The 23,231-nt window shown below is 37.1% G+C and overlaps 1 protein-coding gene and 1 long non-coding RNA gene across 40 annotated transcripts in view; one reads left to right on the forward strand and one right to left on the reverse strand.

The window, feature by feature from the left end:
- The window catches only part of LOC140594947 (uncharacterized), a 77,235-nt gene extending 69,239 nt beyond the window's left edge, over window positions 1-7,996 (reverse strand). The window contains exons 1-2 of one of the 2 annotated variants that reach the window (XR_011996220.1): window positions 7,813-7,908; window positions 7,381-7,458 (exon numbers count right to left, since the gene is read on the reverse strand). This is a non-coding gene — a long non-coding RNA (uncharacterized lncRNA). Of the gene's footprint in view, window positions 1-4,560; window positions 7,459-7,812 lie in introns of those variants that run through there. The other variant, XR_011996219.1, reaches the window with a different exon arrangement.
- DTNA (dystrobrevin alpha) overlaps window positions 1-23,231 on the forward strand; it is a 349,092-nt gene that overhangs the window by 91,454 nt on the left and 234,407 nt on the right. For 6 of the 38 annotated variants that reach the window (XM_072732155.1, XM_072732157.1, XM_072732145.1 and 3 more), the window contains exon 1: window positions 8,045-8,459. The exons of 21 other annotated variants lie outside the window; for them this stretch is intronic. The gene's annotated coding sequence lies outside the window, so the exon portion shown is untranslated. Of the gene's footprint in view, window positions 1-7,978; window positions 8,460-23,231 lie in introns of those variants that run through there. 11 more of the 38 variants (XM_072732150.1, XM_072732177.1, XM_072732178.1 and 8 more) reach the window with 3 other exon arrangements.

The raw sequence follows: 23,231 nt of genomic DNA on the forward strand, positions 1-23,231 counted from the left end.
GCAACTGACTCTCAGTTTTAGTTCAGGTCATGATTCCAGGGTGATGAGATTGAGTCCCCAAGTATCAGGCTCTGCAGTCAGCTTGGAGTCATCTTAAGATTCTCTTTCTCTCCCTCTGCCCCTCCTTCTCATGCAGTCTCTCTCTTGCTCTCTCTTTCTCTTTCTCTCTCTCTCTCTCTCAAAAATAGATAAATAAAATCTTTCTTAAAAAAAGAAGAGGGACGCCTGGGTGGCTCAGTGGTTGAGCATCTGCCTTTGGCTCATGGCATGATCCCAGAGTCCCAGGATCAAGTCCTGCATCGAACTCCCTGCTTCTCCCTCTTCCTATGTCTCTGCCTCTCTCTCTCTCTCTCTCTCTCTGTGTGTGTGTGTGTGTGTGTGTGTGTATCTCATGAATAAACAAATAAAATATTTTTTAAAAAGAAGAAGAAATAATAAATGGATCAAGAACAGAATGACCTGGGATCCCTGGGTGGCACAGCGGTTTGGCGCCTGCCTTTGGCCCAGGGCGCGATCCTGGAGACCCGGGATCGAATCCCACGTGGGGCTCCCGGTGCATGGAGCCTGCTTCTCCCTCTGCCTGTGTCTCTGCCTCTCTCTCTCTCTCTCTGTATGACTATCGTAAATAAATTTAAAAAAAAATGGTTTAAAAAAAAAAAAAAGAAAAGAATGACCTGAATACAATACTAGAAACTAAAAGACAGTGAAGAAATTCCTTGAAATTTCTGGGGGAAATGTATTTCTAAACAATGAATTCTATATCTAGTCAAGTCAGTAATTAGTGGAAGAAAAGAATAAAGATATTTTCAAGCATTCAAGTTCTCCAAAAATTTATTTGTCCTAAGTGTCATCCTGGGATTGCCCTTTGTAGCTTCCTGAGAAAGACACTCGGGATGGGGCTGGGGGACTGAAAAAAATAACTGACATAATTGTCTATTTTAAGAGGAATGTTACATAATTAATGAGGAGTTTGGAAAAATGTAATGATGGCAAATAAAAGTTAGGCAAACTAAATTATGGCACAGCAACCAATGTCAGAGAAAAAAACAACTGTGTAAAGGAATGGAAATGGAGTCATAAATCCCATGTGGTTTACATGTGAACAATATAATAAGGTAGTGTAAACACCAATTAGTGTTTCACCTAGAATTGTTGTATATCTAAATTGGAAGGCTTAAGGGAAGGAAAGTGTGTGTGTGTGTGTGTGTGTGTGTGTGTGTGTGTGTGTATAAATGAGAGAGGGGGAGGTTGGGAGGGAGACAGATATTGAAAGCACACCTGCTGGAGGAAGTGTACTTAGGAACTAAAGATAAGGATTTAGTAGGAGACCAATAAACAGTATCAACTTTGGAAAAATTTTTAAAAATGTATGAGAGCATCAAGTATCATTTAGGAATATGGAATGATTGTCATATTTAACAGTTAAGAGTTGAAAGTGGTTGCCTCTGGTATTTACAGATGGGGAGGGGTGGAGTGGGATGGGACATTCCTTTAAGCTCTATCATTCTATGTGGCTTTTTAAAATATGTGCATGTATTTTTTAAAATCTATGAAAGTTAGATTTTAAAAAACTGAATGCTATAAGTACTAGAGCTCAGTAGTTTTCAAGCTGTGCTTCCCAGATTCCCAGACATTTCTGCAGGGGATGCCTTATAGAAGAGGGAGCTGGGTCAGCCTCCCACAGGAGCCTCAGCTATAGGACCTTTGCTTTGTCATTGTTAAGTTTCCATGAACTAATTCCTTTGAACAAAGGGTTCTGTAGAAAACACCACCAACAACAACAAACAAGTTTGAAAAACACTGATTAGCCATGTGCATATCTGGAGAAAAACTGCTCCCCAAAAATAAGCTGAATATAATAACTATCCGACTAGATCCAGTTTGGCTATCCCTTGTCATTTTGTTTTACAACACAAAACAGAATTGTCCCATTTCTAACTCTTGATACATCGTAAGCTTGGAGTATGACCAGCTTGTTTGGGTTTCAAATATGGGCTGGACTTAAAATTATTAAATTTTGCACAGGTTTGAAATGGTAACATTAAGTACATGCTTGTTTTGTTCCCAAACCAAACTGAACCCTCACTTCTTTAGAGGCAGCAAGTATGGCATATCCTGCCAAGTACAGTAGGGGTATCTTTCTATCCCGAGGATGACTGAACATTCTAGTTTTGTCTAGGGATGGATATGTTTATGATTGTGCTCTAATTAGGGTTGATTTTGGTCCTACAAGAGAAAAATACCCATGCCTCAGTTTAAAGGAAAAGATACAAATAAAAATCTTTGTTTTTAACATGGAAGATAATCTTTTGTGAACATGACGTATTGATTGTTTCCTGGGCTATCAAGCCTCTCAAAAATCAACCATCCTTCTCTTGGTGAATTTAATTTAGGGAAAAATCATATGCTGAAACTAATGCTACTAAGAAAGCTATTAGTCAATCAATATCTATCTTTCCCCCTCCCTACCCCACATACACAATGTGAAGTGTTATACCTCATCTGTGGACTTCCACTGTTCCTCAATCTAGAATAATTAAAAGTTTCTTTGAAAAATAACTACATATAATTTTATATAAAATAAAACACATAATATAGGTTTATTCATTTTGTATATCATATTCTACATATTTTACATACGTATCTCATTTGAGGTCGGCAGCAATTCTGAAATATGTATTATTATTTTCATTGTAAAGATGAGGACATAGTGACCCTTGGAGTTTGACCTGGCCCAAGTTGCATGGCTGCCAGAGGCCAAGACAAAAGAAATCTATATTTTTGTAGTACCTATCTGCTTGGGCCAAACACCTCTGAATGAATAAAAAGTCTAGTCTTTGTCAAAAGCATTTCTATAACATAAACAGTTCTGAATTACATATATAGAATGATCAACTCATCCTGGTTTGCTGGAGGTTTTCTTGGTTTTAGCACTGAAAATCCTGCATACTGGGAAATCCTTCAGTTCCAGTAAAATGGGTTTGGTTGGTTACTTTACATATAGAGTTGTTCCAGGAGGCTGTAATAGATACCCATCCTGGGAACAGAGAGACAGACAGGAAATGAAATGCAAGTAAAGGACACACTGATCAAGAAGTTTATTTAGATTAGGGTGAAGATGATTTCTTACCCATACCAAAGAAAACCAATTTCAGCAACTACAGTAACACGACAAAACAATTAGCTTTAGCTTCAAAAATGTTTATGTAAGCAAAGATATCTGTAGATCTAAGATCTATGTCAGTGTCATCAAGTGTCCGAAAGACACACAAATTTGACACTACCAGACCTTGAAAAGTAAAGATCTAACTTAAGTGTTTCATGAGAAAAAATCACAATATACACAGCCAGATGTCCTAGGGCCAGACATCCTCAACCTCCCCTCTAAACTTTGTTCATCTCCACGTCTGCCTCATTAAAGTATCTGCTCCCCAGTCCAGCTGACAGACTGGCACCTGCTTCTAGTATGCCAGATTCTATTCCCCACTCTATTCTTTTGGTCTCACTGATTCCTTTCAGATCACTCTTTTTTAAAAGATTTTATGTATTTGAGAGAGAGAGAGAGAGAGAGAGAGAGAAAGAGCACACAAGCAGTGGGAGGGGCAGGCAGAGGGAGAAGCAGACTCCCCATTGAGCAGGGAGCCGGATGTGGGTCTGACCCAAGGACCCTGGGATCATGACCTAAGCTGAAGGCAGACCCTTCACCAAATGAGCCACCCAGGTACCTCAGGATCACTCTTTTTCTTGGGTATTTTCCCTCCATACCCATCTTAAAATTAACATAAGCCCCCTACAGCTTCATCTGTGTCCATGTCCACATTGAAGAGCCTCCTCATTCTCCTTCCACTCCCTCCCCCTCAACAACCCATCTACCATTCAGCAGACCCAAAGAAGAGAAATAGAGATGCCTCTTCACAGGCCAGAAGGAGAATAAAAATGAGGAAAAGCTACAATTATTCATGTTTGAATATTTTGGGGGGGATGTTTTTACCCATAAGTCCTTTTGATAGTCTTTCTTCTAGTCTTTACCTTTCCACCTAATGCCTACAGAAGTTCTAACATAGTAGAAAATCATAATGCATGGACATTTTTATGCCATGATTTTTATTTTTAAAAAAATTTTTTAAAGATTTTATTCACTTATTCATGAGAGACAGAGAGAGAGAGAGAGAGAGAGAGAGGCAGAGACAGGCAGAGGGAGAAGCAGGCTCCATGCAGGGAGCCCAGTGTGGGACTCAATCCTAGGACTCCAGGATCATGCCCTGGGCCAAAGGCAGGTGCTAAACTTCTGAGCCACCCAGGGGTCCCTATATGCCATGATTTTTAACCTAAGCATTAGGTCTTGTCTTCTTGTTGTCATCAGAAGTATCGTTGTTCCCAGCTACTCTACCAAATATGATGTTATCATTAGTATATTTATGACATATGTCCCTTTCCATAATTAGGGCTATTTTCACACCATATGCATGCAAAATGAGTGCCCATTTCATCCAATTTTTTAACTGATTGACATTTAATAATAATATACACAGCATGCTGCTGTTTTGAATCCCTTCCATATTTTTTGTTAGAGACTGTTTTTTAATGTTTTTTTTTAATGTATGGTTTTCTAATTTTTCTTGGGCCATGTCTGTTTTAATTACTTTCAAAAAGAGGGACACTTGGGTGGCTCAGCATTTAAGCACCTGCCTTCAGCCCAGAGCATGATCCTGGAGTCCCAGGATCGAGTCCCACATTAGGCTCCCTGCATGGAACCCGCTTTTCTCTCTGCCTATGTCTCTGCCTCTTTCTATGTCTCTCATGAATAAATAAATAAAGTCTAAAAAAAAACCCTGCAACTTGCAACTTGGGTTCATTAATTTTCCTTAGGGAAAAAAAAAACTATTCGCCACCCCCGCCCCAGTGCATTTTTGTATAGTTGTCTTGGTCCATTCAAACTCTTATTACAATATACCATTGACTGGGTGGCTTATATACAATAGGAATTGATCTCTCACAGTCTGAAAGCTGGAAGTCCAATATCAAGACACTAACGGATTCAATGTCTGGTGAAGGCCTACTTCCTGGTTCGCAGAGGGCCGTCTTTTTGCTGTGTTCTCACATGGCATAAGGGACAAAGGAGCTCTCTGGAGGTCTCGCTTGAAGGGCACTAATTCCATTAACGAGGGCACCACCCTCAGGACCTAATCAACTTCCAAAAGCCCCACTTCCTAATGCCATCATATTGTAGATTATGTTTCAATATATGGATTTTGGGGGGACACAAATATTCAATATATAGTAAGTAGTGTCTATTTTCTAAAAAAAAAAAAAAGTATGCAAAAGAACAAAAAAAAATCATTGGCAAATCCATTATCCTGATAATTTGCCTATTCTAGTCTCTTAAGGATGCTAACAAGGAAAAAAATATCAGGAATCACTTGTTATTCAATGACCAGATTCTTCATACACATGATGTGTATCAGATCAACTAAGATCTATGTTTGAACACCTTACTCACTCACCTCAATAAGGATCCTGCTATCAGCATTTGCCATCCACAGAACTGTGCTAATACAGTCTATTTCTGGAGAATGAAGCACAGATTAACTGCTTGTTCATGATAAATCAAGGGTATTTGATTTGCCTGTTACATGCCCAGTTTTCTTTGGAAGCAAGCCCTGCAAGCTATTTTTCTGATCAAATCCTAACTCTCATGTTAGTGCTTATGAAAGAGAAAAATAACATTTACTCATGATAAGACTGAATTCTATCAATTATAAATCTTATCAATTACCTTGTGAAGGTTAGGCAGAAAAGAAAAGCAAAAAATTCCCATTGTGCTCACTCAACCTCGAGGTTGGACTCATGCAGACTGTTCTAGAATATCCATGATTGGCACAGCTTAAATATAAGGGAAGATAAGGTTGTTAACCCAAGAAGATATCTGATTGATAAATATCATATTTATAAGGAATGGCTAGTAACAATTCAATAAGGAAATTTTTTTACAATTCACTAGCTAGTATGAAATATTAGAAGGACCCAACATTTCCTTTTTTCTCTATTTTTCTTAGAAGCTAACAAGCTCAGCAGGAATGATCTTAGCAATATTTTCCATGTTGGTGTTTAGAGCTAATCGCTCACACAGACACAAAATTTATGATTTTCTTTTCCTTCAGTAAAGGTACTCAGTACCTAATATAACTTCCATATAATCTTTTGGTTAGTGGCTTGAAAAGAGATAATTTTCCCCCAAAACCTTTAAGATAGATACACAGTGAGCCAACACATAACCATTTTCCATAAGTTGAAATATATACTTTTACATAAACAGTTATTCAGTTTCAAAAAACATTTCTTGAGCACAGTTACATGCTAGTGTTCACTCAGAGATAAAACATAGGCAAATAGTGTGGCTGAATGTGAACCAGATGGCCTACCACCAATCCTGACTCTTATCTTAGTCCACATGTGTTTTGACACCATCCATTAGCCTTGGGGAGGAGTGTTTTGATACAGAGAAGACACATGGGGACAGGGACATGTGCTCTCTGGGTGAGTGATTATTGTTTTCTATTTATTTCTGAAGTCATCTGGATATGCCTACTTAGCATTGCACATCACTTGAAATGTCCTTAAGACAATCAGCTTCGGGAATAAGACTAAGGAAAGTTTCTTCCTCCTCTACCAACTTCTTTTATTTTTTTTTAAAGGACATCTAGTAACAATTTAGGGAGTGAGCAAGCTGGTAGGAGGCCAGTCTGTATTGGGCATCAAAATATCCCCAAAGTAAATTAAGAAACACTGATGCCAGTTGATCAAATGTTCACTCATGGTTCCCAAACATGGTCTTGTTCAGATGTGGTACAAGATCACCTAGAACAGAAAATGTAAAACCAACCACGAACAAACAATGTGAAAGCCTTCTTAGTTGGAGTCAACCTTTTGCTGTTGAATATTTCTGAGATGTCTGTACAAGTTGCAAGGAGCAGCTGCAACCACACCGCAACCCTGAGCCCCGCCAGCTGACAGTTGCCCAGAGTTGGCAGCCACAGCCAGATGAAATTTGGAAAGCCAAAATGTGTGGGGTTGTAGCTTGTCTGATTGCTGAAATTATAAAACCTTTATCAGGTCCTTTAAGAAGTTGTCTGGTCCATAAAATGGCATACAATAAATTCACTATTTTAAACACAGAGAGGTAGGTCATCTGCAGCAGCAACAGCAAATCTTTTGGCCCCTGTAACTAGAAAGTAAATATTAAACACAAGTTTATTAGTAGTAACTTGAAGGGACTGTACACTATTAATCCTTGTCCAACCCTATTTGAGGAAACGTATCTTTTTCTCATTTCCATTCACTCAGGCTTTGTTCATGTGTGTGTGTGCATGTAGTTCTCACCAGTTTGCAAGACAATCCTGGAAAAGGAGACTTGACAGGGAGATAGAAATGTTTTTTTGCACCCTCTTCTCTTGCTGTCTGCAATATAAAATATAGGATAATTGAAATCAGTTTTTCCACAATTCTTCTGAACAAGGTTTTCTTTCACAGAAAAGCCACAGATTGAACAGCTGCGCTCCAGAATACTGTCAAGCAGGCAGCGTGACTGTTTCTTCCCCGAATGGGTCCCAACTCATTTACTAATAAGGAAATTCAACTTTTAACACATGATTTGCCATTTCACTTTTTACTGCACGCAGAGCCATTTTGGGTAAAATGATATGTAGATATTAAAACTGAAATGCTATGGCGACATCAAAGATATATGTAATGCCCCCAAATATTCACTCCATTCTCCTCAAAGTTATGAAAAAAAAAATCTAGGAAACTTACTCGCTTGTACTATGTGTACCTGGGGAAGTTTTTCATGCAGAGCAACAGAACAAAACTTGAGCTGCTTTGCTTTCTGCTTCCAGGAATGCCAGTCAGAGAACATTCTTTTTCAGACAGCCAAGTTTGGAAGTCAGTTGGTTTCTGGCAGTAAGAAGGGGGAGGGGATGGCAGGAGGGAAAGCACAGTGAGTCCTCAGGCTGATCTTAAGCTTCCAAGTGTTTCCGTAATAGCCATCAATGAAAGCATCTCCTTTTACCCACGCAGAGACAGGTAAAAAGACAGCTGAGTAAATGGGCATTCGATGTAGCAGCAGCGGAAGCTCAGTCAGAGGAAGGAGGGGGGTGGAGGGAGGGCGTTTGAAAGCCTGCCATTGGTGAGCTTACCAAAGGCATCTGCCAGTGGGACTTCAACGGAATGTGAAACCAAATCATTTTCAAGTTAAAGATAGACACAGTATACAGGATCTAGAAGCTGGATTTTAAACTCCTATCACTCCCTAGAATTTCAGAGAGTTCTGTTATGATCTCTGTAGTAATTAACAATTTAGTCAAAGTTCGTTTTTCAAGTGTCTGTGCTAAGAATTCATGTATGGTCTCGATGTCCTGGAATTAAAAGGATTTAGGAGCTCATGGTGTACATACTCTAGGGTAAGTGAAAAGATTGGTTTTAAGGCTCATCGCTTCTCTGAGAAGGTTAATGTTGAATTTTTCTTTGTATCTGTGTAAATGAAAAAGTGATCATGAAGATTTTTCCAAGACTGTGACTTTCTTACCTTTCTTGAGATAGTTGGCGTGTTACAAGTTATGCAGCAGAAAGAAAGAGTATTTCAGCTTTGTTTTGAAATTTATCTTGCATGTCTGTCACTTCAGTTTTGCTTTATTACCCTTACTTGACATTTCCCTCCATTAACTCCTTAAACACCCTGCAGTTATTGAGTTACAATGTCCATAGTTCTGTGTCGACACCCAGTGAATGCTACTTGTGTTTATGATGTCATTGGATGCAATGTTTTATTGTGAGATGGAGAGATTTCCTTGCATGGCACCATGACACTTCCTAATTTAAAAAATGAAAAAGGAAAATAAATAAAAGAAGGGGAAAAAAGGTTACCCAAAGGTGAGATGAAGTGTGTAAGGAACCTTTAGAAAAAAAAGAGAGAGAGAGAGAAATAAGCAGTTTTCCATTGAAGAGAACAATTTATTAATAGAAGTTATTTTTTGGTGTCGCCTCATTAATTCCAAGCAGGTTCTCTTCCTCCAAAAAAGCTGATATTTGCTAAGTGAATGGAGGCGTTCTGATTATATGGAGCTTGAGAGTGGAGGAGGGAGAGTGGTCTAATTTGCTATTTCCACGCTGTGTTTTAAGGATTTCAAACTTCTTTCTTTAAAAGAAAGAATGACAAACTTCAGTTCTCTTCATGTTTTGACCATGTATAGGTTTTGTTTCTTATTTTGTCGAATGACCTCTCAGCTCTGCTCTTAGAGACAGCTTTCCCAAACTTGCACAGCATTCCTTCTGAATAAATACTGTCCATAATAGTCACAGAGGACATGGTGTGAATTGGAAATTCTACTTTATATGGGGAAAATGAATCTGCTGACGTTCTTATCACAGTGTGGGGCTGAACAGTTAGTTGTTAAACGTAACTGGATGGATTTTGCTCTGTCAGACCAGATTCTAATGAACTAAGTCAGCTAAACTAAGTACAAACGATGAATGACTTAACACGGATCTTTCAATTTTGATAAGAATAAATAATATCGTGTGTTACTCTTCTAAAATGATAACTGGGCATCATATTGGTAGAATCATTTGATTTTACAACTACCAAATAATCTAGCAAGACCAAAACAAAATGTGAAGTTGACAGGGCTCAGTTTTGACGCTCCTACCCTCCTTTCTCTGCCCACTTTCTCCCCCCTTCCAGTCCTCCTCCACCTTCCGGGCCTCTGATGAATGTCACTGCTCAGTATTCTTCTTTTTTCTTGCAGTCAAGACCCACTTTCCGGAAAGTTGCAGTGAATTTTCATTTCATTTCTCCACAAGCGGATGGTACCTTTGTAAATTTTCCCTGGTGACATTGACTCCTCTTCCCCTTGCTTCACCCAGCTGAATCCTGACCTGTTGATAGTAGGAGTGAGCCTGGCAGAAATCATAGGTGTTTCCAAGAAATTTGTGAGTGGGAGCTGGTGTGTGCCCACCATACACACATGTATGCACAAAAACACTTCATGGTGGCCTTATCTTTTACTCAACTAATATATTTCTGATTGAATCATACATATAAATATATAAATAAATAAAATAAATTATAATTTATATAAATATATAAATAAATTTTATAAGTTTATATATAAGTATATATAAATAAATTATGTCATATAAATACATAAATAAAATTATAACAGACTTTTCAGCATAGGGTTTTGTTTTTTTTCAGTGTGTCAAAAGAAAGCCAAAAAAGAACACAAAACTTTAAATTCTAAAATGTGAGAATTTTAAACCATGAGGCAAAATAGTGTTGATAGAGAGGATGAATATTACTCTGCTATTCTCATGTCACTTATAGTTTCTAGTCTCTTGCTGAAATCTGTCAAGGTTGGGCTTTATTTCATTGAATGTAGTACATGTAGTTTTATAATATATGTTTGCTCATCCTAGTATCTCAAGTGTTACTGGATTTGTTTCTATTATTATTTTTCCTGCCAGGTCTTACTCATGGTGTCATATTTTCTTGGTTGCTTAGATATCTTTGACTATCTGTTGGAAAATGTATTTTAAAAATCACTTGTAAGAATAAATTGAGACCTAGTGGTGATGACATTTTCCTCCAGAGAGGACTTTGGTTTGCTTCTACCAGGCACCTGGGGGCAATATCAGCCCAGAATTTATCTTTGTCAAAGTCCAACACCTAAGGTTTCCTGAATCACCCCTGTGTAAAAAGCAAGGCTGCAAATCTGTGTGAGGAATCATTTATTTGGGGTTCACTCCTACCCTGAAGGAAGATACAGCCTTTTGAGGTCCCAAGTTAAAGTTGTGTTAGGTAATTAATACTCTCACCTGTGGATCATGGGCTTTGTCATTCCCACAAAACCTGTAAGGCTACCCAAAGTGCAGCTGGTTTCACAGATTTTTGTTCCTGATACTTATATGCCCAAGGGCAAAAGCTTTCAAAGATCATCTTCCTCTCCAGAGTTCTGGTCGTCCAAATTTCTGAGTGTGAAAACCTCGCTATCTTATTAGCTCTTTGCTGTTTTTATATTTTCAATAACTTTAGTTAATAAGAGTGTTAGTCCAAATTATCTCATTACTGGTCCTAAGAATGGAAATTCACTCTACTGCTTTTATAGTCATTTTTTTTATACTCATGCTAGAGAAGATATTAGGCAGTCTGCTAACATCATTGATGATTTTGGGTAGTTTTTCTGATTTGTAGTTTTCGTTGTGGACTTTTGGAGAAATTTTCAAATGCATGGGGGATTCACATTTCCCAACCTTATTTGAGCTGTCAACAATATTTAGCAGTCCTTTTATTTGTCCCTAGCTGGCCCCTTTCCTTAGTTATCTCTTCAGTCTCTCTAATCCACCCTACCACCATCACTGTCAGCTGTTGACCTTGACTCCTCTTGCTTTCTCTGGGCCTTTATTCAAGTATCTATACATTTAAAAAATTATCTTAAATAAATTCCTTTCTTTCCATTCTCCTTGCAACTGCTCTATTTCAGTTCTTCATCATCTAACTTGGGTATTACAATGGTCTCCCAGGTGTTCTGCATTTAGAGTCTACCCCCCCCAACACATCTCCCACCCTAGGACCAACACGCCTATCTTCTCAAAATCATAGACATGAATGGATTGCCCCCTTACTTAAAAATCCCTAGTAATTCACCATTTCCTTCAAAATAAATTCCTTAATATGTCTTAAAGGCCTATCACAAAGCCTCAACCTATTTGTCTAACACCATCTCCACTACTTCACTGGTTATCACCAGCACTTTAATCACACATAATTTCTGCCTCCAGAATATTCCATACACTATAGTATCTCTGTGCTAGTCTACCTACCTGCCCCCCCACCCCAAACACCCAATGTTCATCTCCTTGTGGATAAATTCTGCTTTTTCAAGGTTGACCTCGTTCGTAAGTCACCTTCCTTGTACTTTCTTTACTTGTATAGTTCACCCGCTATTCTGGGAACCTCTGATGGCAGGGACTGTGTCTTGCTCATTTTTGTATCTCAGTAACTAACAAATAGAAACTATTTAATTTGAGTTTAAGGAAATGAACAAACAACTATTATGAGGAAGTTTTTTTTTTTTTTACAATTCCTATTCACTTTATTCTTTTTCATTGTAAACATCATTATTCTTTTGACCTCAGACTCTTTTTCTAGAATTGTGATCATTAGTGTTCCTCTATGTCAAGGAAAGCCAGTTAAAAATGCATGTTTGAAAAAAAATGTTTGTTTGGTTATTGCATTTCTGCAGGGGAAGAGGCTATCCATTTCCATTTTTGCCAAATGAGATTCCATAACATCATTGTGATGACGAGAGAGATCATAGAAATTTAAGTGTGATAAATTACCTGTATATTGTCAGAAAGATTCACAATAAAAAGGAAAGTCACAGAGTTAGAAAACACATGTTTCAACAAATCTAGCCCATTGCTGGGTAACACCAATAGGAAAAGTTAACCTGACACAACTAGATTAAAATAATCTCACTGCACACAGCCTGAATCTGAACCATTGGAAAACGCTGGATTGTTTTTCAGATCAGTGTGGTGCCAGAAGGAAAGCAGTTGATTGCTTATGTGATATGACATTGTCACCCTAAATCTTAAAGGTGGCTGAAAATCTTCATTAGAAAACTTTAAGGACTTAAATGTTAATCTCAATTTGCTATGCTGAATTTAAACAACAACAACAACAACACTGCATTTAATTATTGAAAATTGAATATAGTTAGTGGGAACTAGAGAGAGAGGAAGTATGGCTTATTGATCTCAGGATGTTTAACTAATTTCATATTCCTCAGACCATTTATAAATTTGTCACACATTTGCTATATGCCATTGACATGCCAACACCTGAGATTTAGAAAAATAAGAAACTTGGATTATATTTTTTCTTATATAGGGCTTTCCTACCTCCACAAAGGAAAAAGCCCTTGTATGAATGCAGTCAAAAAATATTGTAAATATAAATAAATAAATAAATAAATAAATAAATAAATAAATATTATTTTAAATAAAAATCTTTGAATCTAATCAAATGTTCAAAGTCAATGTCTAGGTGAGAACCCAGATTTCTCTATCACAAAATATGAAAATATAATATTATAGACATTTTCTTTTTTGCCTCATCAGTAAAAAACAAGTAAGACTAGCTGTTGAAAACTGGCTGATTTCAATCATAGCTTTCAAGTAGCTGAGCTAATTTGTCTTATTAATTCAATAAATCTCTACCAAGCTCCTAACTTCTGCCTTAACTGTGCCATATTAAGAAATTATCTAGTCCCCTTCACTGGACACTGACCCTGGATTATGTCATGTGAAAACAATGGATATAATTTAAAAATTCCCTTATACTTTCTCTAATTTGTATTCTTAACTTATTTGTATGGCTAATCTCCATACTTGTTAAAAAGTCACTCTGCCTTTCTTCAACAGTAAGTATTTTCCTCTCAGAAGGGTAAGTTTTAGGAGTCTTGGGGTTAGTTTCATTTTTTTAAAATCTATATTTAGCAGATGTTCTCTTACAGAATGGTTTAGAGACCTAAACAAATTATAGATTAAAAAAGAGTTATTTGGAACATGCCTTTTTATCACTGTGTTGTACCTTAATATAAAATATAAGTACATTTATTTGCATAAATAAAGTTGGACTTTGCATTCTTGCAAGATAAATATGGTGTGAAGATGACTCAGAGACAGCCTGAGTCATGAAAGCTTTGTAAAGCTTCGTGTATTTTAAAGAAAGCAATGATTATTTTTACTATTTTTCTTTTTTAGCCTTACTTTGCTTTTTGTACCTCATTCCTATGTAATGTAGTAGCACTTAGATTTATGAGTGCTGAAAGGATGAATTCACTGAGTTAATCATAGTTGAAGAATACAGATGCCTTTACTAATTGTATTAAGAGATGTCGATTAATTTTGGATGAAATCTATCTTCTAATGCATCTGAACTTCCGAGTCCTAGACTGTTCATTGTTACACATTCATAGCAACATATTTACTCATCAAAAGATGTTGTTTTTAGCACTTCAAATAAGTGTAACAACTCTCTTCTAAACCACATGCATCCAATGTTTTATACTATTTGGTAGGTAAGAGACATATGTTATTTTCTTTTATATACAATAAAGCTAAGATGCAGACATAGGAAGTGCTCCAGATATACTACATGTGGTTTCCTGAGGTGACAAACAACTCCTAAATCCCATTGGCTTATAAAAGCCAAGGTTTTCTTCCTCCTCATTCAAATTATCTACCACTGGCGGGTGCTGGGGGGGGGGGCTGCAGGCCTTTCTCCACATAGTTGCTTTCCCCTGGAATTGACGCGTGTTCCTTGGCCAAAGCATTCTGTGTGGTCACACCTCGCTTCAGTTGAGTGAGGAATACAATTCTGCCACATGCCTGAAAAGAGAAAGCTGGAATTTTTATGAAGACTTCTAATAAATTCTGTGCTAATGGATGATGATAGGTGGTGCCAAACCTCCAGAAGAACAAAGATCTAGACTCAGATCTTAGGCAGTATTTCCCTCCTTATCTGCAGTTTAGCGTTCTGTGATTTTAATTACCTGTGGTCAACCGGGATTGGCAAGCAGGTGATCTTCCTTCCAACAAATGGTCAGAAGATAGCCTGTCCCTGTGTCTCATGCCTGTGTCACTCACTACATTTCCTGGCGCAGGCATTTTATTGTCTCACATCATTACAAGAAGAAGCATGAGTACAGTACAATAAGATATTTTGAGAGAGAGAAACCACATTTACATAACATGATACAGTATGTTGTTTAAAGTGTTCTATTTCATTATTTTTTTAAGATTTATTTATTTTATTTGAGAGAGAGAGAGCATGAGTGGGAGGGGCAGAGGGAGAGGGAAAGAATTCCAAGCAGACTCCTATTGAGCATAAGCCCAACATGGGGCTTGATCTCACAATCATGGGATCAGGACCTGAGCCGAAACCAAGAGTTGGATGCTTAACTGTGACACCCAGGCACCCCTGTTCTATTTTATTATCAGTTATTGTTGCTAATCTCTTACTTTGCCTACTTTATAAGCTAAAGTATATTACAGGTGTATATGTATAGGAAAAAAACATAGTAGATCAAGGGTTCAGTACTGTCTGCAGTTTGAGCCATCCAGTAAGGATCTTAGACGGTATTCCCACGGATAATGGGGGACTGTATTCCCATGGATAAAGGGGGACTCCTTGTGAACAGGTGCCCTGGCAGTTTGTAGACAATTGCCTACTATCTGATTCTATTGTTTTTTCATCTTTTTTCGTCCTTTGATGCTCATCCCCACTAAGGCTTTTGGCTCTCTAAATCTTTGCTGTTTCCTGAGCAACTGTGACCTTTCCTGTCAGTGCTTTTCCAATCCTTAGGAATCCTAACATTTACCTGCCTTTACATTTATCTCTCAGGAAGTCCTGCCCATAAACAGCCTTGGGAAGAGAAAAGAGCCTCTGCTAGGGCAATTCCTTTAAATTGTAGAGACCAAAAAGTGAAACATTACTTCTACACTTTCCCATCTTTAAGAACTGATCACGCGTAGCAAATTAATGGAGAAAAATGCAGTGGAGTATAATCCATTACAGCCCCAGCCCCCAGTATTTCCAAGAGGCAAAATAAAAGGACTATGGTTAGGGAAAATGCCCCCAGAAGAATGGTGATCTATATTACATATTAGAAATGCATCATTTTGAGTAGGATTTATGCCACTCTGATACTCTATTTTTTTTGTTTTGCATTTAGTTTTAAGCACTAACAAGGCAAAACTGAAGAATTCAAAGATTAATGAGATGCTTGAAAATTGGAAAATTATTAAGCCAGTATTTTAAGGCCTTTGGATTTTATTTTATTTTTATTTTTTAATTTTTTAAAAATATTTTATTTATTTATTCGTAAAAGACACAGAGGAGAGAGAAAGAGGCAGAGACACAGGCAGAGGGAGAAGCAGGCTCCATGCAAGGAGCCCAATGTGAGACTTGAACCCAAGAATCCAGGATCATGCCCTGAGCCAAAGGCAGGCGTTCAACTGCTGAGCCACTCAGGCGTTGCGGCCTTTGGATTTTAATTTAAATCAGCAAATCCAATTTATGTTCTTGGAAACAGTAATTTTAGGAAATGCTATATGCAAAAAGAAAAAAAAAAAGATGAGTATTCTGGGTCAAGTGAATTTGGAAAATGCTGTATACCATATCTCTTTCTTGGAGATTTAGGGGAACCTCAGCATTAGGGGGTTCTTAAAGTCTGATTTTTTTTCAACCTAATGTTTTAACACACTTGGTCAATTCTTGTTTAAATCAACCCTTGTTCATTGTATTAATAATTAAAAGTGATAATCTGGCAGCTCATGTAATATTTTAGAACGTAAAGATGAGAATTTTAAAGGACTTTCAAATATCTTTACTATTGGGTACTTTGTATTCTCCTGATAATGCCATTGATTTTAAGTACCAACAGAAATTAAATTTTGAACCAAAAGGGCATCCAGTAGTATTTTTTTTAACTTTAGTCAGCATATAATTTGTGATGCAACCACAAATAAAGAGATTGGCTGTATTCATCAGAATCCAGAACTCCACAAGGATTTTACCTATTTCATTCAAATATCTAAAACTGTTATTCCATTTTAGAATGTGACTACACACTATTAATTTCTAAGACTTAGTTATCCTTTCTTTATGAAGACCTCGTGAAGAGAAATCTTCAACATTTGTTTCTTGATTTTTTGTTGTTGTTGTTCACCTCCTTTAAGTTTAAAAACTTTAACGCTTAAAAGGAAAAGGAAAGGGATGCCTGGGTGGCTCACTGGTTGAGCATCTGCCTTTGGCTCAGGGCATGATCCTACGGCCCGGGATTGAATCCCGCATAGGGCTCCTTGCAGGGAGTCTGCTCCTCCCTCTGCCTCTCATGAATAAATAAATAAAATCTTAAAAAAAAAAGGAAAAGGAAATTGTTGGGTTTCAAAAGATGCTCTATGAAAGTTACCAGCTATGGAAATTTTTTGGTGCAAGAAGGGTAATAGACTAACACAAACAAAATGTCTATTTTTTTAGAACATTATATTCAGCTAAGTGCTGTGACTGCTTAAAATAAACGAATGCTCCATGAACTTTTAAACTATCAGGAATTCTAGTAAAAAAATAATTCTAGATATGAGTTTTACTGATTGGTTATCAGAGTGTTCAGGTGTGACAGGGAGCATGTGTCCTTTCATCACCTCATTTACTCCTGTAATATTCTGCTTTTTATTTATCAACATTTCAACTCTCCTCCTAACATTTTAGAAGTGTTAATTTTTTGTCAGTACATTTTTTTTAAAAAAAGAAAATTACTTGGGAAATATACCTTCTCTTTGTATCATACAAAGAAAAATCATTCAATCCAAAGTGTGAGTAGCATCAATTCCTGGCCCACATTTCTCCCTTGGTTTATTTTTGTTTATATTTTCCCCTGGGGTTTTAATGAGATTCAGAAACCATAATGATGTCAGCAACACCTCTAAAAATCCATTGCAGGGGAATCTGAAGATCTCTTCTCAATTCTGCAGGGCTGCTCCTTTGCAACTCTCTGAATAGCCACAAAGCAGAACATTCTATTGTTTGCCAAATTACAAAGTCAATTATATCTACATTCTGAAACTGCCTAGCACCTAAAACATTTGGAATGCTGAAAAATATCCTGTGTAACCATTTGCCAGACGCCAGAACATAAATCTAAATTACTTAGATTTACAGTATTATAATCTCTCCTTTAAAATGACATGAGGGAAGTGTTTAACTTAATGAGGCAAAGGATCCTGGTGTGCAAGTTACATTACATTTTTCATTGCACAAGGGTAAATTATTGCTTCAGTCTCCTAAATGGTACCCCAGTGGCCTCAAAGACACAATGTAGCTTCCAGAAATGCCCATTTTTGTCTTAGGCAATAACTTACTTCATGAGAGCATGCTTTCTGAGAATTGCCCATAACATTTCTTGCAGTAGGCTGAATTTCTTGAAGGTCATTCATAGACACTAGCTGAACTTGACTTTTTTTTTTTTAACTTAGGAACACTGAAGTGTAAGTCTTTAGACATCATCATACAAAAGGGAAACCAATGAACATTTCTGTTCTAAACCATTTAGAAAACATTCTAAGAAATAAAAGGCTGTGATTTTTTTTTTTTTAGTGTTTCTCGTCTGATTTTGCTAACTTTTTGAAATAAATAAGCGCAGGTCTATTGGGGTGGTCTATAAAGATTTTGGGCTATAATAATTAAGTATATTATTCTGTATTTGCGAAAAGAATCTTAATCCTCTATTGAACACCATATGTATGAATCTAAATGTGTGCGGGCTTTTTTAAAGCAAGCTTTACTTTCTAATAAGGTAATACAGGATTTAATTAAAACAAAACAAAATACCCTTACCATTCAGTGCTGCAGCATTTGGGTAAATGTTAAAGCTTGACAATTTTCAAGGCAGAGACATTACTCCAGGCTTTCTGCCAAACCATTCCTGGTAATCTGATGACAAGAGACGAAGTAAAGGAAAGTGCTGCTGCCTGGCTTAGTTAGATATGCATTTGCTAAAAGAGAAGCCAGCACATTTCTTAGGTAAACCATCAAAATTACAATTTAGAAACACACACACACACATCTACACACACACACTATGCTTTTACAAGTCTAAGAATATACACATTAAAATACAATTCTGTGCTTAAGGGGAGCACAGAAGTAGCAGACACAGCTAGGGTTGACTAGATCCTTTCTTTATCTTTATCTTGAGTGGTTTTAATATACAACCGCATTTCTTTCAATAGCTGCCATGGAAGGAATTAAATTACTCATATCTGGACAAGATTCAGATTTGCCCTTACATGGTTACATTCTAGAAACTACTCAAAATCTCTCATTGATAAATGAGTGGATTGAGCCACTATATTCTGTGGTTTATTTAAATGGTATGGGTAAACATGTGTTTTCCTGTACTGCTAAAAGGAAATTCAATGTAATAGTGTTATCAGAAAATAATCAGTGCACGCATTTTTATGGCAGCAAGACTGTTGGAAATGTTTTAAGCTCTTTGGAGGGAGGGATATTGAATCAATGACTGTATTTGCATATACTGTTTTGGCCACTGGAGGGCTCTCAGATTTTTTTACTTGAATGCATTAGAACTCTATTTGATATAACTGCAATTTCAGTAAAAGAAATTTAAACATTGGCACTATAAAGTCTATATAGCCTCCCGCCCCATAATTTGGTAGCTATTTTCTAAGTACAAAATGAAAGAAAAATTGGATTTAGTTTACTGTATCCTGTCACTCTTTCACAACAACAACAAAAAAATCACAATAAAAGAGAAATGAACCATGTGCTTTTTTTAAACAATCATGTCATAATCAAGACTCATGTCAAAATTTCATGATCCATAACCTGTGTATTAGAGTAAGACATTCCTGTATTTGATGTTTTAAATGACCTACACCTTGCCAAGTCCCTGTCTTTAAGGAGTGCCCTAGGAAGACAGGTACATATGGTGCCAGTTTCCTCATAATGTAGGAAACGATAGAGTGTTCAGAGAGGTCCTGAAAGAGGTGACAGCAATATTGGATCTTGATAGTTAAGTGGAAGTTACCTAGATGAAGAAAGATGGGAAAGCATTCAAGATTGAAAAACTAGCATGAGCAAAGACAGGAAACAGGTGCGTAGAGGAGCGTTCAACTATTTGGTGTTCTAGAGTTTGATGATACAGTGAAAGAAGGTGAGTTTGGAGAGGTCAGTGGGTACCCAGATAAGGAAGGCCTTTATGTCATTCCAAGGTTTATTTGTTTTTTTCTCCATTTCTTAGAGCATTTAGTGCTTCTGAAATCCAAACCCCTTCCCCAAAGGTAGGTAGATAGGTAGGTAGGTAGGTGAATGAATGAATGAATGAATGAATGGCACCTGAGTGGTTGAGTGGCCTATGGCTCAGGTCGTGATCCTGAGGTTTTGGGATGAGTCCTGCATTAGGCTCCCTACAGGGACCCTGCTTCTCTCTCTGCCTATGTCTCTGCCTCTCTGTGTCTCCCATGAATAAATAAATAAAATATTTAATAAATAAATAAATAAATAAATAAATAAATAGAAAAAATAAAAAGAATAAATACATACTCACAGGAGGATATAGAGCCAGAGTTCAAAATGGTCTGGCATGTATATCAAGTTCTTTGAATTCTTGTGTATTTGTATTTTGCTCCTAAGAAACCTCTGTTTCATTTGGTATCAAAGTCTTTTTCTCCAAATTGAGAAATGCACCATGTCTATTCAATTGTTTCTCATTCTCCCACCACATTAATGGTCTGCCTTAGAGCTTCCTTTGACTACAAATTGTCTTCGTTTGAGAGCACAGCTCTAGGTACTAAGGGTTACAAGAAATTGATCACCCTGGATGATGATTTTAAATATGGCAAGAATGAAGGCAGAGAAGAGAGAGAATATTGCAATAGTCTTCTCATAATAGCTACTTAGATGGAATATTATTTTCACCACCGGGGTGGAGAGGTTTTCCATATTGTTTTTAGATTAATTTGTTACAAGCCAAATATTCTCTAACCTTGTTCCCAAATGGACATTTTAAGCAAAGCTTATATATATAAAAAAAAAAACTCACTTCATCATCTTCTCATAATTTCAACTCTTCTGAAATATTGCAAATGCCTACTAAAAGAGATGGGAAAAACGCTTGTCACTGTAGGCAGCACTCTTAGCACAGAGGTGTTTGTCCTAAAGTGTCCCTCCTATCTCTTCTCATGGCCGTAAGACATCTTGTAGCAATCTTCTTTAAGCACTCAAACTTTGGAGTCCTACTGGACATTTCGTCACCAACACACAGCATCAATAAGCCAGAAGATACAGAAGTGCATAGATCAACTAGGAGAAAGGCTAAAGAGGTACCATTTTGATACTCGATGAGGGAAGATTATTTTTAGGTGGCTCTGTTTAATAAATAATGAAGCGCAAGATGGAGGACCATAGCAATGTAAATCTGAAACTGTCTATGACTCTAAAACCCTGTGATTTGAATCATAAGTGACCATGAGCCAAGTAGGGGAAACCCAGAATGCATCCCCAATCTGTGATGGAGCTACCCAAGCATGCTCTTTTGACAGAGTCAATTGCAGTTTCAAATTTTAAAAAAGAGCTATGCCATATCCTCCTCATTTGATAGATCTAATAACTGGATTGGTATTTAGGTGAATTGGAGACATGCTCATCTATCCAACCCTACAGAAATATAGGCAGCCTGAGCTATGAAGATGGTATGATTTTTTTCTCTCACAATCAGAAGTGGCCTTTACAAATTGCTACCAGGAAGAAAGACTTTACATTAGCAACACTAAAAATGAAATACACATCCTCTAATATTCAAATGAACAATACTAAGTAGCCCTACTAGGTCAGTTGACGCATCTACACTTTAGGAGGGCACATCAGTATGTCTTTCTACTCAGATACTCAGTTATCTAACAAAAGTATTTCTTGTATTCTTTTGTGAATTCAGGCAGTGTAATTGTGGGAACTACTTATAAAAATTTCTAGGCCCAAATTGTTTCTTTCATGCTTTCTGGGACTTAGGAAACCACAAGATCAGATGGAGAACTTCTTTCTTCTTTTTTGAAAGAGAGTTTATCCATCTCTTTGTATATTAGAGTGACCCATCTCTATGTGAGAATATAAGTCAGGCTTCTTAAATTTTCCAATAGAATGTCAGCTCTGCTGCCTTTTCCCCTGCTGTTTAAACATACAGATCTTTCTTCAATCAACCACACAGAATATCGGCACTTTAGGCAGCTGCCAAAAGATTTAACCTTGAACTGACTGTGCTAAGAGTAAATGCCGAGACATCTCTAAGTGCTGTAGTAAGTTGGATCACATATCCTGAGCTCATTGTCTTCATTCTTTCCTTGCCCCACCACACATATAACATCATTACTGGGTAAGTATTTAATTTTGTGCTCTTGGCCACTGTTTACCATACTGCATGACACTTTGGGAAAATAAAGAAATATTTAACTTTGAACAACTCCAGTAATATTGTGCTAAATATTGCTTGATAGCTTCAGAATAAGGAGCTCTACCACAAAGCGCTCACAAGAATTTGTGCCAAGAAAAAGTTTCTCTCTCAAGATAAACTTGGAAGCTTTCTTTATTGTACAAGGAAAACTATATAAGCTCTCCATTTCCTTTTTGTGTGTGTGTGGCTGTCTAGATTCCAAAAGCTGAAATGAATGCTCAGTTGTATTAAAAATCTAATTTTCAGTGCTTAGTATAATAATTGTTGTCTTGAAAATTTGTTTCTAATTGTACCTTAGCTTAATTGTAACAAAGCTCAATTTACTTCCTCTTTCATAATAAAATTCATCTCTATCATTAGGGTGTAATTCATACTTCCCCCACGTGAGATCTCTGAGGTCGGTGACACTGCCTCATGCTCCACTGTTTCTCATCATTGAGCAGACAATAGTATTTGTTAACATTACTTTGCATAGTCTTGTATGTTTTTAATAATGAGATACTCCATTCTGAAAATAGGAAGTAAAATTTTAAGCCAGCAGGAATGACTAACAAGGCTTTTCAGAAAAATGAATAAATAAAAACAGTAACATTTCTTAGGGGCATCTGACACCCATTTTCTCCAAAAAGCTTGGTGACAGATTTCTATCCCCACTCCAGTTTTGTGCAGAGTCTGTATTTATTCTTATCAGTCAGGTCACATTTTATTTTGTTATTGAGTTTTATTTTCAGCAAGTTTTAACTTTCTTGGAGTTTTGCATCAGAGGGCTCTTGACAGAATAAACAATAAGGTCATGCTTGATTACAATGGGCTTATGTCATCAGTTTGTCTTATTCTAGCAACCAAGGCTATTCAAATACGTGAGGAGACTTCTATAGGCTAAGGAAGATCGCAGCTGTGAGGCTGTCTTTATGAGAACAGGGATGAGCTGACTAGTCATCATTCCTACGGGCTGGTGTTTCCCTCATGGACATCTTTGAGATCTAGGAGTATGAAGCTGGAGTGAAGAAGTAACTGTCAAAGACGAAAACCAATCCAGTCTAATTGACGGTTTGAAACCCAGGTCTCTTCGTTTATAATCCAGAACTCTTTCAGATACTCCTCAGATGTGCCTCATAAGATCTCTGAAACAATGTGTTA

The sequence above is a fragment of the Vulpes vulpes genome, chromosome 13, assembly GCF_048418805.1.
Source record: "Vulpes vulpes isolate BD-2025 chromosome 13, VulVul3, whole genome shotgun sequence".
NCBI lineage: Eukaryota > Metazoa > Chordata > Mammalia > Carnivora > Canidae > Vulpes > Vulpes vulpes.